The sequence below is a fragment of the Stegostoma tigrinum genome, chromosome 26 (assembly GCF_030684315.1).
Source record: "Stegostoma tigrinum isolate sSteTig4 chromosome 26, sSteTig4.hap1, whole genome shotgun sequence".
NCBI lineage: Eukaryota > Metazoa > Chordata > Chondrichthyes > Orectolobiformes > Stegostomatidae > Stegostoma > Stegostoma tigrinum.
This window is the reverse complement of record NC_081379.1, coordinates 1,211,333-1,229,167: the sequence shown is the minus strand read 5'-3', so window position 1 is coordinate 1,229,167 and position 17,835 is coordinate 1,211,333. Positions and strand designations below refer to the sequence as shown.

General features: G+C 48.4%; 1 protein-coding gene across 1 annotated transcript in view; it reads left to right on the top strand.

Moving 5' to 3' along the window:
• The window catches only part of rimbp2b (RIMS binding protein 2b), a 352,244-nt gene that overhangs the window by 54,300 nt on the left and 280,109 nt on the right, over positions 1-17,835 (top strand). The gene's annotated exons all lie outside the window — the stretch shown is intronic.

Here is a 17,835-nt window from a genome sequence, read left to right as displayed (position 1 = left end):
TGTAGGAGGTATGCTGTAGGCCCAGGAATGGAAACGTCAGTCCCAGAGCGAGGGGCCAGTCCCGAAACAGGAAAGAACAGGGAGGTCAGACTTATTCCCACCGACAGAGCGCAGATTAGATTAGAATCCCCACAGTGTGGAAACAGGCCCTTCGGCCCAATAAGTCCACACCGCCCCTTGATATACCCCACCTAGACCCATCCCCCTATAACCCACACACCCCTGAACACTATGGGCAATTTAGCATGGCTGGTCCACAAAGTGATCTCCCAGCCTGTCATTGGTCCCTCTAATATAAGGGAGACCACACGGGAAGCAGTGAATCTGTGATTGGTCTTGCCAATGTAAGGGAGACCACACAGGGAGCAGTGAGCATGTGATTGGTCTCTCCAATGTAAGGGAGACCACATGGGGAACGGTGAGCCAGTGATTGGTCTCTCCAATGTAAGGGAGACCACACGGGGAGCGGTGAACCTGTGATTGGTCTCTCCAATGTAAGGGAGACCACACGGGGAGCGGTGAACCTGTGATTGGTCTCTCCAATGTAAGGGAGACCACACGGGGAGCGGTGAGCCTGTGATTGGTCTCTCCAATGTAAGGGAGACCACACGGGGAGCGGTGAACCTGTGATTGGTCTCTCCAATGTAAGGGAGACCACACGAGGAGCAGTGAGCCTGTGATTGGTCTCTCCAATGTAAGGGAGACCACACGGGGAGCGGTGAACCTGTGATTGGTCTCTCCAATGTAAGGGAGACCACACGGGGAGCGGTGAGTCTGTGATTGGTCTCTCCAATGTAGGGGATACCACATGGGGAGCAGTGAGGGCAGTGACTGGATTTGGAAGAAGTGAAAGGAAATCACTGCCTCTCCTGGAGGGTGAGTCTGGCACTTTAGACAGTGAGGAGGGAGGGAATGTGCAAATGTTTCACCTTCTGTGATTGCACAAGAAGATGCCTTGGGGGCAGGGAGGAAGTGTTAGCAATCGGCCAGAGTGTCCCAGAGGGAACGTTCCCTCTGGAATGCTGACCGGGGAGGGGAAGGGCAGATGCATGTGGTTGGCAAGTACAGTTTTCAACTGTCTCAACCCTCAGGATTGACTGAAAGCATCAGCACAGTGACCCATGACTCAACATCCTGCTTGTCTCCCTAAACTCTGACATTGAACACATGCTATTGATAAGTGACATTTCCAGGTGGCTCCTTTTGTCTCTACAAGTGGGGGACGGTGGCTCAGTGCTTAGCGCTGCTGCCTCACAGCACCAGGGATCTGCGTTCGATTCCACCCTCGGGCGACTGTCTATGTGGAGTTAGCACGTTCTCTCCAAAGATGTGCAGGTTAGGGTGGGTTGTGCTAATATCCCACAGTGTGTAGTGACATACAGGGATAGGGTAAGGTGTTCTCTTCGGAAGGATTCACTGAAATTCTCCACCTTAGTCAGGTCTAGCCTGCAATGCAGTCTGCGTTTGTAGCAATCTTTCCATAGGACCTGATAGTACAGCCGCTTTTGAAAAAAAATTATAGAAATGAGTAATTTATTTCTGTAACTGCTTCATAATTTTGAGTCTGGAAGAAGTTGTGGCTCTTGTCCCATATCACTTTTCATTTCCATGGCACCAGGGACTGGGAAATTCATAACCATTCTGACTGGGACTGTCTACAGTTGTAAGTTGATCATGCTGTTTCTTACAATCTTTTACAGCTCCAAATCTCCCCGTTGTTTCAGCTGTGCTTTCTGACACCATGTTAGGCGCAGCTCCTCACGCTCAGGTACAACAGAGTTCATGGGAAAGTGACATACCCCTGTTTCCGTCAGCCACCCGGCCGGCCCTGACACTGTCTGCTGCTGGTTTCCTCACCACTCTTGTCCCCTTCAGTCAGAAAAACAGAACAGCAGGGTATTATTTCAATGATGATAGATCGGGGAAGGTTGATGTACAAAGGGTCCTGGCTGTCGATGTACAACAGTGATTGAAAGCAGGTTTCTGTGCAGGAACTAGCGAGGAAGGTAAATGCTTTGTTGGCTGCCTTTGTAACAGGGTTTGAGGACAGGAGCAGTTTGTACTGTAACTGTACAGGGCCTTGGTGAGACCACACCTGGAATATTGGGGACAGTTCTGCCCCCCTTACCTCCGAGAGGATATCATTACCGTTGAGAGAGTGTAGTGAAGGTCCATCAGGCTGATCCCTGGGTTTGTCGTCGGAGCAGGCATTGGGTCGACCGGGCCTGTGTTCACAGGAGTTTACGAGAACGGCAGGATTTCACTGAAACGTTTAAAATCCAGACAGGGCTGGATAGACTGGAGCAGGGAGAATGTTTCTCCTAGTCAAGGGAAAGGTGGGGCGCGGAGGTGGGGGAATGTTCCAGAACAAGGGGTCAAGGTCTCAGCATACAGAACAGACCACTTCAGGCAGAGATGCTCAGAGGCTGGTGAACCTGGGGAAATAGGCCGTGGAAGCTTGGTTTCTGAATATATTTAAGAAAGAAATGAGTAGTTTTCTTGAGGCTGTCGGACTCAAGGGGGTTTGGAGAGAGCGCGGGAGTATAGTGTGGAGAGAAAGAATCAGACACGGATATGTTGAATGACAGACCAGGTTAGAGGGGCCAAATGGCGTAATCCTGTTCCTCTATATTTCTGTGTTTCGTTAACATGCCTGGGCCCCCCTGTTCAGCTGGTGTCTGGGGAGAACACTGAAGGAATATTCCAGAAGAAAGGTCTGCGCTCAGTAAAAGACATTTGCAGGACTGTATTGAAGATCAATGCTTGTAGCTTTTCTTTAGTGTGCCTGTGTTTTACTTCCTGTGGTTATTCCCAGGGATTATGTTTGAAAGGTTCTGGGTGTGAGTTCAGAGCAGAGTGGATATTTGTGCAGTTGTTCAGAAAGCATCCTGAAATTATAGATCTATTTTTAATCAGGATATTATTATCTGGAGCCACAAGAAAAGAGAATGGAACAGCTGGACAGCATCTTGTTGATCATTGTAAAGTAATTTCTGTCTTGGAACAGCTTGAGATAAGACTTTCTAAAAATGGCCAGCTGATCTCATTCCTCAACAATCAGTAACTCGACACACAAACTACTGGAACAGTTCCTGCAGCTCGACCAGAGCATGATGACAGCTTCAGGTATTGGCTATTACCTGCTAGCCTTATTGGCTCTCTCTTTTGAATTCTAGACATGTGCACACTACAATCCAAACAGTTTCTGCTTTGGTTTCAAATTTACGGCCTGGTGTTTTATTCGCAGTGTGTGCGAATGCTGTTCAGCGGTGTCCTCGCGTTGTGTTCAGGGGCTGACTGTAGCACAGGAGAATTGTAAATCCTTACTCAAAAGAGCCTATGAAGAGTCGCAAACCATTTCCACTCCCCCCTCCCATTCTCTTGATGACATGTCCATCATGGGCCTCCTGCACTGCCACAATGATGCCACCCGAAGGTTGCAGGAACAGCAACTCATATTCCACCTGGGAACCCTGCAGCCCAATGGTATCAATGTGGACTTCACCAGTTTCAAAATCTCCCCTTCCCCTACTGCATCCCTAAACCAGCCCAGTTCGTCCCCTCCCCCCACTGCACCACACAACCAGCCCAGCTCTTCCCCCCCCACCCACTGCATCCCAAAACCAGTCCAACCTGTCTCTGCCTCCCTAACCTGTTCTTCCTCTCACCCATCCCTTCCTCCCACCCCAAGCCGCACCCCCATCTACCTACTAACCTCATCCCACCTCCTTGACCTGTCCGTCTTCCCTGGACTGACCTATCCCCTCCCTACCTCCCCACCTATACTCTCTCCACCTATCTTCTTTACTCTCCATCTCCGGTCCGCCTCCCCCTCTCTCCCTATTTATTCCAGTTCCCTCTCCCCATCCCCCTCTCTGATGAAGGGTCTAGGCCCGAAACGTCAGCTTTTGTGCTCCTGAGATGCTGCTTGGCCTGCTGTGTTCATCCAGCCTCACATTTTATTATCTTGTACCTCTGGGGTTTGATTCGGGTTTGTAATACCTTCCAGTCGCTCGGTGTTATTTCCACAGAAAGCTTTCTGTAAAACCTCCGTCTCCTCTCGATGGACAGCCCGTTCCCCTGCTTCGCACATGATTCACGGCAGGAGTGTCACTGTCCTGCTTTGTGACTGGCTAGTGGTGTGATCCTGGCCCTGGCAGGACCTGCTTTATTATTGTCTCCTTCCGTGGCTCAGGTGTAGTGATTGGAGCCAGGCAGGGCTTTAAAGTTTATGTAGATTTTTGTCAGAAGACTTCTAGCTCGGATTGTGGATGGGGTTGTAGGCTTGCTCACTGAGCTGGCGGTGTATTTGATTGCAGACGTTTTGACACCCTGCCAGGTAACACTGTCAGCATGCCTCTGGTGAAGTGTCGGTGTTCTGTCCTGCTTGTTATTTATATGCCGTGGTTTGCTGGGCTAGTGGCTATTACTTCTGGGTGGCTCTTATTGACGATGAGTTCTCTGATTGGGAACTGTTAACACGGGCCAATCTGAGATTCCTGCCTGACAGACACAAACAGGAGATTCGGAGTCTCCTGGCTGTCGGAACTGAGCCCGAGCTGGCTAGTACCATCCTGTAGACAGTGCACACGCGTGAATATGAATGTGGTGATTGGATACCAGCCCGTGTGCAGCTATTTCACACATTTACCAGGAACCCTTCAGTCAGGTGAGGAAGTGGAGTTAAGGTGTGAGGTGATCCCCCTAACTGAGGGACTGTGTTCCTTTCTCTCCTGAATACTTTTGCCATTTACTTCATCAAACCTATCATCCTGCCTTGGTTCCGCACATTTCCGTGGAAGTGGCATAATATAAATGATGTGGAATGTTCTTGTAAGTTGTTCAGTTGAGGAAAAAAAACAGTAATACAATCCAGCTTACCTTTCACTTTCTACATTTAATTCACCAACGCTATTGTTTTTGATTTTAAAAAAACTTAATTTATTTCTCATTCTGATTTCTCCCGAAGTTCAATCTAGTTCTTTCCCTTTCATCATTTGTTTGGCTTTGAAATTAGTTTCTCAAAATTCCTTGCTTTAAAGGAATATGTTGAGTGACTCTGAACACCCACCAGCTTGTTCGATCATCTCAAACTCAGAACAAAATCCTGAGCTCTGTTCCCTGACAGTTTGAGTCTTAAACCAGGAACAAAAACTGAAATTGCTGGAAAAGCTCAGCAGGTCTGACAGCATTTGTGGAGAGAAATCAGCGTTAACATTTTGGATCTGGTGATCCTTCTCAGAGCTGATTCATAATCCTCAGTTCTGAGGGAGAATCACTCTATCCAAAACCTTAAGAACATAGAACAGTACAGGCCCACGATGTTGTGCTGAACTTTTACCCTAAACCTAAGGTCTACCTAACCTCCACCCCTATCTTATACTACCATCCATATGCCTATCTAATTGCCGCTTAAATGCCCCTAATGAGGCCAACTCCACTACCCTCTCCGGCAATGCATTCCACACCCCGACCACTCTCTGAGTAAATAACCTATCTCTGACATCTCCCCTGTATCTACTTCCACTCACATTAAAACTATGCCCCCTCATAATAGCTACCCCACCCTAGGAAAAAGTCTCTGGCTGCTCACTCTATCCGTACCTCTGATCATTTTGTACACCTCTATCAAGTCACCTGTCATCCTTTGTTGTTCTAAAGAGAAAAGCCCTAGCTCTCTCAACCTTGCCTCATAAGACATTCCAGGCAACATCCTGGTAAATCTCCTCTGCACCTTTTCCAACGCTCCCACATCTTTCCTGTAATGAGGCGACCAGAACTGGATACAATACTCCAGATGTAGCCGAACTAGGCTTTTGTATAGCTGGACCATGACTTCACGGCTCTTGAACTCAATCCCTCTATTAATGAAAGCGAACACACCATACGCCTTCTTAATAACTCTATCTACCTGGGTGGCAGCTTTCAGGGAACTGTGGACATGAACCCCAAGATCCCTCTGCTCGTCCACACTGCCAAGAATCTTTCCGTTAACCCTATGCTCTGCTTTCAAATTTGTCCTTAAAAAATGAATCACCTCACACTTTTCAGGGTTAAACTCCATCTGCCACTTCTCAGCCCAGCTCTGCATCCTATCAATGTCCCTTTGTAACCTAGAACAGCCCTCCGCACTATTCACAGCTTGACCGCTGACCGCCCCGCCCCCCCCCCCCCAAATTCATATCGTCTGCAAACTTACTGATCCACCCTTCCACTCTTTCATCCAAATCATTCACAACAATCACAAATAGAAGAGGATCCAGAACAGATCCTTGTGGTACACCACTTGTAACTGAGCATCATGTTGAATATTTTCCGCCCACTACCACCCTCTGTCTTCTAAGGGTCAGCCAATTCTGAATCCGATCTGCCACATTTCCCCCTGTCCTATGCCACCTCACCTTCTGCATGAGCCTACCATGGGGAATCTTATCAAACGCCTTGCTTAAATCCATGTGTACCACATCCACCTTCACCCACATGTTTGGTCACCTCTTCAAAGAATTCAATAAGGTTTGTGAGGCATGATCTACCCCTCACAAATCCATGTTGACCATCACGAATCAGACTGTGCCTATCCAAGTGATCATAAATCCTATCTCTCAGAACCCTTTCCAATAATTTGCCCACCACTGACGTAAGACTAGCTGGCCTATAATTTCCAGGGTTATCCCTATTCCCTTTTTTGAACGGGGAATGAAATTTGCCAGTCTCCAATCTTCTGGCACAATACTCATGGACAGCGAGGATGAAAAGATCATCACCAAAGGCCCTGCAATCTCTTCCTGTGCTTCCCATAGAATCCTTGGATAAATCCCATCAGGCCCAGGGGGCTTATCTGTCTTCAAATTCCACAAAATTCCTAGTACATCTTCATTACTAACTTCAAACTCCTCTAGCCTACCAATCTGTTTCATACTGTCCTCTTACACAACTAGGTCCATCTCAGATGTGAATACTGAAGAAAAGTATTCATTAAGGACCTCTCCTATCTCTTTAGGCTCCGTGCACAAATTCCCTCTACAATCCTTGATCAGCCCTACCCTTTCTCTGGTCATTCTCTTATTCCTCATGTATGTGTAAAAAGCCTTGGAGTATTCCTTGATCTTATCTGCTGAGGTTTTCTCATGCCCCCTTATAGCTCTCCTGAGCCCTTTCTTCAGCTCCTTCCTGGCTAACTTGTATCCCTCTAGACCTTTTTCCGATCCTTGTTTCCTAAACGTTATAAAAGCGTCCTTCTTCCTCTTAACCAGTTGTTCAACCTCTCTTGAGAGCCAAGGCTCCCTCACTCGACTGCATCTTCTCTGCCTGCTAGGGACAAACATATCGAGCACACAGAGTATGCATTCCTTAAACAATCTCCACATTTCTATAGTGCTCTTCCCTGACAGCATCTGTTCCTGTTTAATGTTACCCCATTCTTGCCTAACAGAATTGTAATTACCCTTCCCCCAATTATAAATCTTACCCTGCTGTATGTGCCTAACCTTTTCCATGACTATTGTAAAAGTAACAGATTGCTACCGCCAAAATGCTCTCCTCCCAACAGGTCGAGTACTTGGCCCAGTTCATTGTCAAGCACCAAATCCAAAATGACCTCTCCCCTTGTTCGCCTATCAGCATACTGTGTCAGGAATCCTTCCTGAACGCACTAGACAAAATCCGTTCCATTTAAACTATTACAATTAAAAAATTTCCAATCAATATTTGGGAAGTTGAAGTTACCCATGACTACAACTCTGTGACTTCTGCTCCTTTCCAGTATCTGCCTCACAATCTGCTCCTCCACTTCTCTGCAACTATTAGGGGGTCTGAAAAAAACCACAACAAAGTGACGCAGAGATAGGAACTGCCGATGCTGGAGAATCTGGGATAACAAGGTGTGGAGCTGGATGAACACAACAGGCCAAGCAGCATCAGAGGAGCAGGAAAGCTAACGTTTTGGGTCTGGACCCTTCTTCACAAAAAATGTGCCCATCACAGAATTAAACTTAACAACAAATCCAGCACCTACTGCCGTTTTCGGAAGAAGGGTCTAGGCCCGAAGCATCAGCCTTTCCTCTGATGCTGCTTGGCCCACTGTGTTCATCTAGCTCCACACCTTGTTATCTCATGAAACTGACCAATTGGTTCTCTTCCAGGAGGAGATGGCCTGGGCACAGCCGACATGTGAGCTCCCTGAATGGGAACAAAAAGAGATTGCGATTGTGCTAAAGAATAAAGGTGTGTTCAGACTGATGGGAAATTGGGAAACAAGCGGAATATGAAGTTGCAGGGTTGGAGATGAGAAAGCGAATAGGACATATGACAAGAGCATGGCAGCAAATATAAAGGATCCCATTAGTCTTCCCTCGGAATATAAGGAGGAGAGGAATGTTTCAGGACGAGGATGGGGGTTTGCCGAAGAAAGCTGTGGGCAATGCTGAGCTTTTAAACAAATACTTTGCATTTGTCTTTATGAAGGAATAAGATAGTATTCGGGCTATGGAGAAACAGGAGGAAATACTGTCAGTAGAAAGGATTAAAACTGGTACAGATGAGCTAGCAGACAGATTGTGGTTAACATTGTCAAGACCCTGGGACTGAGTGAGATGCAGCCAGAGGTATTAATGGGTGTGGGACAGGAAATTACAGAGACACGGGCAATAATTGTTCCTTAAGGTGAGTGGGGGACCAGACAACTGAGAATAGCAGGTGCTATATCCTTGTTTAAAAAAGGATGGAAGGATGCACCAACTGTAGAACGGTCAGTTTAATTTCAGCGGTCAGGAAATTTTGAGACATGGTAATTTGGGATAATAGGAGTGGTCACATGGACAACTGCAGCTTGGTTAAGCAGAGGCAGTATGGACTTCACGTCCTGTTAGTCTCGGTTCCTGAACTTCTGTGGAAACCAGAGAACCCTTTCATCGTGGGGGTGGGGGTGGGGGTGAATCAGGTAGAAATGTGAGTCACTGATAGATAATACTCACAGCATCTGATTCAGGCCCGATGGTAGTTTGTCCACTGGCAAAATGTAGGGTCCCCTCGAGGGTCCAGCTGTGCCCAAATCTCCAGAAACCCATTATTTATCATGACAGAACAGAAAGTGGAAATCAGAATCTGGAGAAAATAAGTTGTATTACTGTAATTTCCTTGGAGTGTTTTGTTGGTCGAAGTTACAGGAAAGACAGTGATAAATGTTAAAAGCACAGCCCCAAATCAAGAGTACAAAATCAATTCTCAATTCTCCACTTTTCATGGTGTTACCATCAGTGAACACCCCCCCCCAAACCCCATTATTAACATCACCATTGCCCAGAAACTCAACTGGACTGTCCACATAAACACAGCGGCTACAAGAGCAGGTCAGAAGCTGGGAATCCTGCAGCAAGTAACTCACCTCCTGACTCCCCAACACCTGTCCCACCATCTCCCAGGCACAAGCCAGGAGTGTGATGGAATACTCCCCACTTGCCCTGGATGGGGGCAGCCCCAGCAACACTCAGGAAGCTTGACACCATCCAGGAGAAAGCAGCTGGTATCCCATTGAGCAATCTAGCCGTTCACTGCAGAATCTCAGCGAGATCCTCAGTTTAATGTCATATCTAAAAGGCAACGCCTCAGATCAGCCTGCACTCCTGCTGTATCACACGTTATTGCCTCAGCCAAGACTGAGATCAGGTCATTGTGATGTGAATCCAGAATCTTCTCATTCAGAGACAGGGTCTGGAACCAATCAGCCACATCCTCATCTTGTTCACCATTAGTACTTGGGAATATTTATCACAATGAAACGCAGAATGGTGACAAATTAGAGGGATTAAGGCAGAAAGCTAGTTGTTCTCAAAACAGATATTAGATTTTGAAGATAAACTAAATTAAAATTTCCTTCTCACTTTGTTAATGGGCAGATATCCCCCGGCCCACCAGGGGCTGCTTTGTACATCTTTAATTGCTTCCTTCTGGGTTGATTGCTAGAGTCTATGATGACCATAATGAGCTCTGAACAGACTGAGCCAAAACAGACTCCAGGCAACACCCTCAGCTGGCCTGAGAATTCGCTTTGTTAAAATTACGAAGTTTCAAATTTACAAAATCAATAATTGCATTGTAATGTCATTTGAAACATCGCCAAATCCAACTGAAACTCAGCAAACAGCCCTCCAAACTGCAGAATTGAATCATGGCCGAGGAATTATCTTCCTGACAGATATTCCCTGGTGCATGGAACATTCTCTGTTGTGATTTGCTCATTTTGCAATTTTCACATTACTTTTTCATTGTTATTATTCAGCTTTCACAAATCTCTTGCAAATCAATTTCTCTTCGACTTATCACATAATCTCTCTCCCGTTGTCTCTGTCGCTCTCACTCTCTTTCTCTGTCCTTTGCTACATTTCCTGCACTCCCTCAACACTGACCCTCCGACAGTGCCCACTCCCTCAACACTGACCCTCCGACAGTGCCCGCTCCCTCAGCACTGACCCTCTGACAGTGCCCGCTCCCTCAACACTGACCCTCCGATAGTGCCCGCTCCCTCAGCACTGACCCTCCGACAGTGCCCGCTCCCTCAGCACTGACCCTCTGACAGTGCGGCGCTCCCTCAGCACTGACCCTCCGACAGTGCGGCGCTCCCTCAGCACTGACCCTCCGACAGTGCGGCGCTCCCTCAGCACTGACCCTCCGACAGTGCGGCGCTCCCTCAGCACTGACCCTCCGACAGTGCGGCGCTCCCTCAGCACTGACCCTCCGACAGTGCGGCGCTCCCTCAGCACTGACCCTCCGACAGTGCGGCACTCCCTCAGCACTGACCCTCCGACAGTGCCCACTCCCTCAGCAGTGTCTCTCTCTCTCTCTCCCTGTGTGTATCTCTCTCTCTCTGTCTGTGTCACTCCATCTCTCTGTCACCCTCTCTGTGTGTCTCTCCCTCTGTCACTCTCTCTGTCTCTCTCTCTCTCTCTCTCTCTCTGTCTCTGTGTGTCACTCTCCCGGTGTGTGTGTGTGTCTCTCTCTTTCTCTGTGTCACTCTGTCTCTCTCGGTCACACTCTCTCTCTCTCTCTCTTTCTCTCTTTCTCTCTCTGTGTCACTCTGTGTCTCCGTCTCGCTCTCTCCGTCTCGCTCTCTCCGTCTCGCTCTCTCCGTCGCTCTCTCTCCGTCGCTCTCTCTCCGTCGCTCTCTCTCCGTCGCTCTCTCTCCGTCTCTCTCTCTCCGTCTCTCTCTCCGTCTCTCTCTCCGTCTCTCTCTCTGTCTCTCTCTCTGTGTCGCTCTGTGTTTCTGTCTCTCCCTTTCTGTCACTCTCTGTCTCTCTCTCTGTCTCTCTCTCTGTCTCTCTCTCTCTCTCTGTCTCTCTCTCTGTCTCTCTCTCTCTCTGTCACTCCCTTTCTGTCTCTCTCTGTCTCTCTGTCACTCTGTGTCTCTGTCTGTCCCTTTCTGTCACTCTCTCTCTCTCCGTCACTCTCACTCTATCTCTATCTCTCTTTCTCTCTCTCTGTGTCACTCTGTGTCTCCGTCTCACCCTTTTTGTCTCTCTCTCTGTATCTCTCTCTCTGTATCTCTCTCTCTCTCTCTCTCTGTCTCTCTCTCTCTGTGTCACTCTGTGTCTCTGCCTCTCCCTTTCTGTCACTCTCTCACACTCTCTCTCTGTCAGTCTCTCTCTATCTCTCTCTCTCTCTGTGTGTCACTCTGTGTCTCCGTCTCTCCCTCTCTGTCTCTGTCTCTGTCTCTCTCTCTCTCTCTCTCTCTGTGTCACTGTGTCTCTGTCTCTCCCTTTCTGTCACTCTCTCTCTCTCACTCTCTCTCTCACTCTCTCTCTCACTCTCTCTCTCACTCTCTCTCTCTCTCTCTCTGTCTCTCTCTCTGTTTCTCTCTCTCTCTCTCTCTCTCTCTCTGTCACTCTGTGTCTCCGTCTCTCCCTCTCTCTCCCTCTCTCTCCCTCTCTCTCCCTCTCTCTCCCCCTCTCTCCCCCTCTCTCCCCCTCTCTCCCCCTCTCTCCCCCTCTCTCCCCCTCTCTCCCCCTCTCTCCCTCTCTCTCCCCCTCTCTCCCCCTCTCTCCCTCTCTCTCCCCCTCTCTCCCCCTCTCTCCCTCTCTCTCCCTCTCTCTCCCTCTCTCTCCCTCTCTCTCCCTCTCTCTCCCTCTCTCTCCCTCTCTATCCCTCTCTATCCCTCTCTCTCCCTCTCTCTCCCTCTCTCTCCATCTCTCTCCGTCTCTCTCTGTATCTCTCTCTCTCCATGTCACACTGTGTCTCTGTCTCTCTCTCTCTCTCTGTCTCTCTCTCTCTCTGTCTCTCTCTCTCTCTCTCTCTCTGTGTCACTCTGTGTCTCCGTCTCTCCCTCTCTGTCTCCCTCTCTCTCTCTCTCTCTCTCTCTGTATCTCTCTCTCTGTGTCACTCTGTGTCTCTGTCTCTCCCTTTCTGTCTGTCTCTCTCTGTGTCTCCGTCTCTCCCTCTCTGTCTCTCTCTCTCTCTCTCTCTCTCTCTGTCTCTCTCTGTGTGTGTCTCTCTCACTCTCTCTCTCACTCTCTCTCTCTCTCTCTCACTCTCTCTCTCTGTCTCTCTCTCTCTCTGTCTCTCTCTCTCTCTCTCACTCTCTCTCTCTGTGTCACTCTGTGTCTCTGTCTCTCCCTTTCTGTCTCTCTCTCTCTGTGTCTCCTTCTCTCCCTCTCTGTCTCTCTCTCTCTCTCTCTGTCTCTCTCTGTGGGTGTGTCTCTCTCTCTGTTTCTCACTCTGTCTCTCACTCTCTCTCTCTGTTTCTCTCTCTCTCTCTCCCCATGTCACTCTGTGTTTCTGTCTCTCTCTCTCTGTGTCTCTGTCTCTCTCTCTCTCTCTCTGTGTCACTCTGTGTCTCTGTCTCTCCCTTTCTGTCTCTCTCTCTCTCTCTCTCTCTCTCTCTGTCTCTCTTTCTCTCTGTCACTCTCTCTCTCTCTCTGTGTCACTCTGTGTCTCCGTCTCCCTCTCTGCCTCTCTCTCTGTCTCTCTTTCTCTCTGTCTCTGTCTCTCTCATGCTCTCTCTCTCTCTCTCTCTCTGTGTCACTCTGTGTTCTGTCTCTGTCTCTCCCTTTCTGTCTCTGTCTCTGTCTCTCCCTTTCTGTCTCTCTTTGTCTCTCTCTGTATCTCTCTCTCTCTGTATCTCTCTCTCTGTCTCTGTCTCTCTCTCTCTCTCTCCGTGTCACTCTGTGTCTCTGTCTCTCTCTTTCTGTCTGTCTCTCTCTGTGTCTCCGTCTCTCCCTCTCTGTCTCTCTCTCTCTCTCTCTCTCTCTCTCTCTGTCTCTCTCTGTGTGTGTCTCTCTCACTCTCTCTCTCACTCTCTCTCTCTCTCTCTCACTCTCTCTCTCTGTCTCTCTCCCTCTCTGTCTCTCTCTCTCTCTCTCTGTCTCTCTCTCTCTCTCTGTCTCTCTCTCTCTCTGTGTCACTCTGTGTCTCTGTCTCTCCCTTTCTGTCTCTCTCTCTCTGTGTCTCCTTCTCTCCCTCTCTGTCTCTCTCTCTCTCTCTCTGTCTCTCTCTGTGGGTGTGTCTCTCTCTCTGTCTCTCACTCTGTCTCTCACTCTCTCTCTCTGTTTCTCTCTCTCTCTCTCCCCATGTCACTCTGTGTTTCTGTCTCTCTCTCTCTGTGTCTCTGTCTCTCTCTCTCTCTCTCTGTGTCACTCTGTGTCTCTGTCTCTCCCTTTCTGTCTCTCTCTCTCTCTCTCTCTCTCTCTCTGTCTCTCTTTCTCTCTGTCACTCTCTCTCTCTCTCTGTGTCACTCTGTGTCTCCGTCTCCATCTCTCCCTCTCTGCCTCTCTCTCTGTCTCTCTTTCTCTCTGTCTCTGTCTCTCTCATGCTCTCTCTCTCTCTCTCTCTCTGTGTCACTCTGTGTTCTGTCTCTGTCTCTCCCTTTCTGTCTCTGTCTCTGTCTCTCCCTTTCTGTCTCTCTTTGTCTCTCTCTGTATCTCTCTCTCTCTGTATCTCTCTCTCTGTCTCTGTCTCTCTCTCTCTCTCTCCGTGTCACTCTGTGTCTCTGTCTCTCTCTTTCTGTCTGTCTCTCTCTCTCTCTCTCTGTGTCACTCTGTGTCTCTGTCTCTCCCTTTCTGTCACTCTCTCACTCTCTCTCACTCTCTCTCTGTCTCTCTCTCTCTCTGTATCTCTCTCTCTGTCTCTGTCTCTCTCTCTCTCCCTCCGTGTCACTCTGTGTCTCTGTCTCTCTCTTTCTGTCTGTCTCTCTCTCTCTCTCGCTGTCACTCTGTGTCTCTGTCTCTCCCTTTCTGTCACTCTCTCACTCTCTCTCTGTCTCTCTCTCTCTGTCGCTCTCTCTCTATCTCTCTCTCTCTCTCTCTCTGTGTCACTCTGTCTCTGTCTCTCCCTTTCTCTCTCTGTATCTCTCTCTCTCTGTATCTCTCTCTCTGTCTCTCTTGCTCTCTGTCTCTGTCGCTCTCTCTCTCTCTGTCTCTCTCTCTCTCTCTGTGTCACTCTGTGTCTCTGTCTCTCCCTTTCTGTCACTCTCTCTCTCTGTCTCTCTCTCTCTCTCAGTATCTTTCTCTCTCTCTGTCTCTGTCTCTCTCTCTCTGTGTCACTCTGTGTCTCCGTCTCTCCCTTTCTGTCTCTCCGTCTCTCCCTTTCTGTCTCTCCGTCTCTCCCTTTCTGTCTCTGTCTCTCTCTGTCTCTGTCTCGAGCAGATAGTAGTGGGAGTGGGAAGCGTCCCAGTTTGGAGATGACACTGGCAATGGGGCGTGAGGATTTCGAGTGTGACCCCCTGAGCTGCCAGGCACTGATGGTGTGAATAAACTGCACCTCCTGCAGACAGGATGGTACCAGGCAGTGACAGCCACAACTTGCCCTGAATTCCCTCGAGACACTCAGCAGCAAATTCTGATCCTCATGTCGTTTTTCAACCAGGTTAGCTCATTAATTCTGAATTACAGGGACAATTTCTCTTTCATCCATTTCAGATTGAAACCTCCTGCTCATACAGGAGGGTGTTTAAAAATCCCAGAAAAATAACCCAATTACGCTCCCAGGAGAGTTCTGCAAAGTGTTTTGGCCTGTTTATTCCTCAACTGAGATTCCTCCCAGGTCTCATCATCATTGGCTGTTGTGGGAGATTGCTATGAACCAAAGTAGCTGTTGTCTTTTCCATGTTACAACAGTGCCTGCATTTCGAAATGTAGCTGATACACAGCCAAGCTCTTTAAATGCTGCCTTAAGGACATCCTTGCATTTCCCGCATTTCTCTCACATCCACCTTGAGAGTGCCAGCTGAGTCTCAGTTTAACATTGCATGTGAAAGACCTGTCTTCATGCAGCACTCCCTCCCACACAGTGTGATATCATCTTAGAACTGGACAGTTCAGGTGCCAGACTGAGCCTCAGCTTGATGGATTGTAGAGATAACACAGTGTGGAGCTGGAAACACAGCAGGCCAAGCAGCTTCAGAGGAGCAGGAAGGCTGACATTTTGGGCCTAGACCCTTCTTCAGCTTTTCTGCTCCTCTGATGCTGCTTGGCCTGCTGTGTGCATCCAGCTCCACACCGTGTTATGTCAGATTCTCCAGCATCTGCAGTTCCTGCTATCCCTGGTGGATTGTAACTTGGTTTTGTTTTTGATTGGGAAAGTCAGTTGCCAAAAACATTCACAAGAGCCTGCTAGTGTATTTTTAGCACAAAGGAAAAATACATTTATAAACTAGAAGTTGGAAATATTTCTTTGTGAAGACCAGAAAAGGATTTCAAGCTAGCACCATGCTTCCATCCCAGCAATATCCTCACAAACAGCATAACTCCAGCATAGATTTCCCACCATCTCCACACCGGGGTTTCTTACTCAGGCTAGGATATCTTTTATTGCCGCAGGTTTCTGTGTATTTGCAAGATACTTCACTTCCTTTGGCATCTCTGTCACCCTCTCTCTCTAAGTTGCCTCGTACAAACTGCAAATTAAACTATTGTTACTGCACCTTCACAGCAAGCACAGGGTTCGCTAAACTCAGGCTCCAGTTGTCATCCAGGATTCCTAAGGAAGACTTTAATGCTCCTGCCTTCCCTGGCAAACACATGCACGCACATACATGCGCACACTCACAGATGTGCGCATATGTACACACACACACAAAAAAAACACGTCCCACAGAAACACACGCCCCACAGAAACACACGCATACACATATGAATGTATACATAGACAAAACTCACACTCACATTCCCACACACACACACTCATTATCTCACACATGCACACACTCTTCCACAAACAAATGCGCGCGCGCACACACACTCCCATATACACAGACACACGCACTCCCATACACGCGCACACACACACACCCACAGACACACACACACACACACACACACACTCCCATATACACAGACACACGCACTCCCATACACACACACACGCGCGCGCGCACACACACTTTCATACATACACACACTCACTGTCTCACACATGCACACACTCTTCCACAAATGCGCGCGCACACACACACACACTCCCATACACACAGACACACACAGTCCCAAACACACACACACACACACGCATACACACTTCCATACATACATATACACACACACACACTCTCTCCCATACACACACACACACACTTGCTCACTCACTCTCACACACAGACACATACACAGACACCCACACACACTCACGCACTTTCACTCACTCGCTCACTCACTCACTGACTCATTCACTCACTCACGCACACACATACACACAGACACATACACAAATACAAATGCTGACACAGACAGATGTGCGCACACGCACACATCCTAGAGAATGGCAGAGCAGGTTTGAGAGGCCAAACAGCTTTCTCCTGTTCCTATGTGATTTATTTTCTTATTACTTGTTTTAATAAGAGAAACTTTGTTGGAAAGGATTTTGTTGCCAGTCAGTCTTTCTGTTTATTTTCTCGAATTGAGACTGTGAAGTCTGTGGGAGAACAGTGAGCAATGAGCATGTTGGCTCACATCCCGGTCCTAACCTCACTGCTACAGTCAGGCAGTTTCACACTCATCAGACCCATTTGTGTGTGCCTCAGGGAGAGGGTACATGTGGGTCAGTGCCATGGTGCTGTGTGTGTCAGGGAAAGGGTACATGTGGGTCAGTGCCATGGTGTTGTGTGTGTCTCAGGGAGAGGGTACACGTGGGTCAGTGCCATGGTGTTGTGTGTGTCAGGGAGAGGGTACACGTGGGTCAGTGCCGTGGTGCTGTGTGTGTCTCAGGGAGAGGGTACACGTGGGTCAGTGCCGTGGTGCTGTGTGTGTCTCAGGGAGAGGGTACACGTGGGTCAGTGCCGTGGTGCTGTCAAAGGTTTAAACCGTCGGTGGTTTGGCAATTGGCTTCTGATATTCGGCGAGAGGGGGGCAGGTAGCGATTAGGGTATCCCATTATGTCATGACAAACTGACCAGGTCTCTTCACACAACATTCCCCTTCTCTCCCAAAGTTAAAGCATATCCCAAACAGAAATACATTGTTGGACAGAGGCAAACATTATCAGTTCAGCAATTGTACAGCCCTATGTGCGTAACCCCTAGCCATATGTGTATGCACAGCTGTCCGGAGGGATAGACATTGCTCTCCATTGTGAATCTTTAATCATTGTGTTGATGTACTGGTGACCGCTGACACTCAATATCGCAGTGTTCTCCCTCACTCTCTGACTGATGTTGGTCTGACTTTCTTCTGCCCCTTGTACTGTAGCACTGTGATCCACGCTAATGGTGTATGATCTATGCTGGTTGTCCGCCTCAGAAACCGTTGCTCATATCCAAGTATTTGTATTCTGTATTTCTAACTTTCACTGTCTGCCCAGTGCCCCGTTTTGAGACATAAAAACAAAGTTGCTGGAAAAGCTCAGCCGATCTGGCAG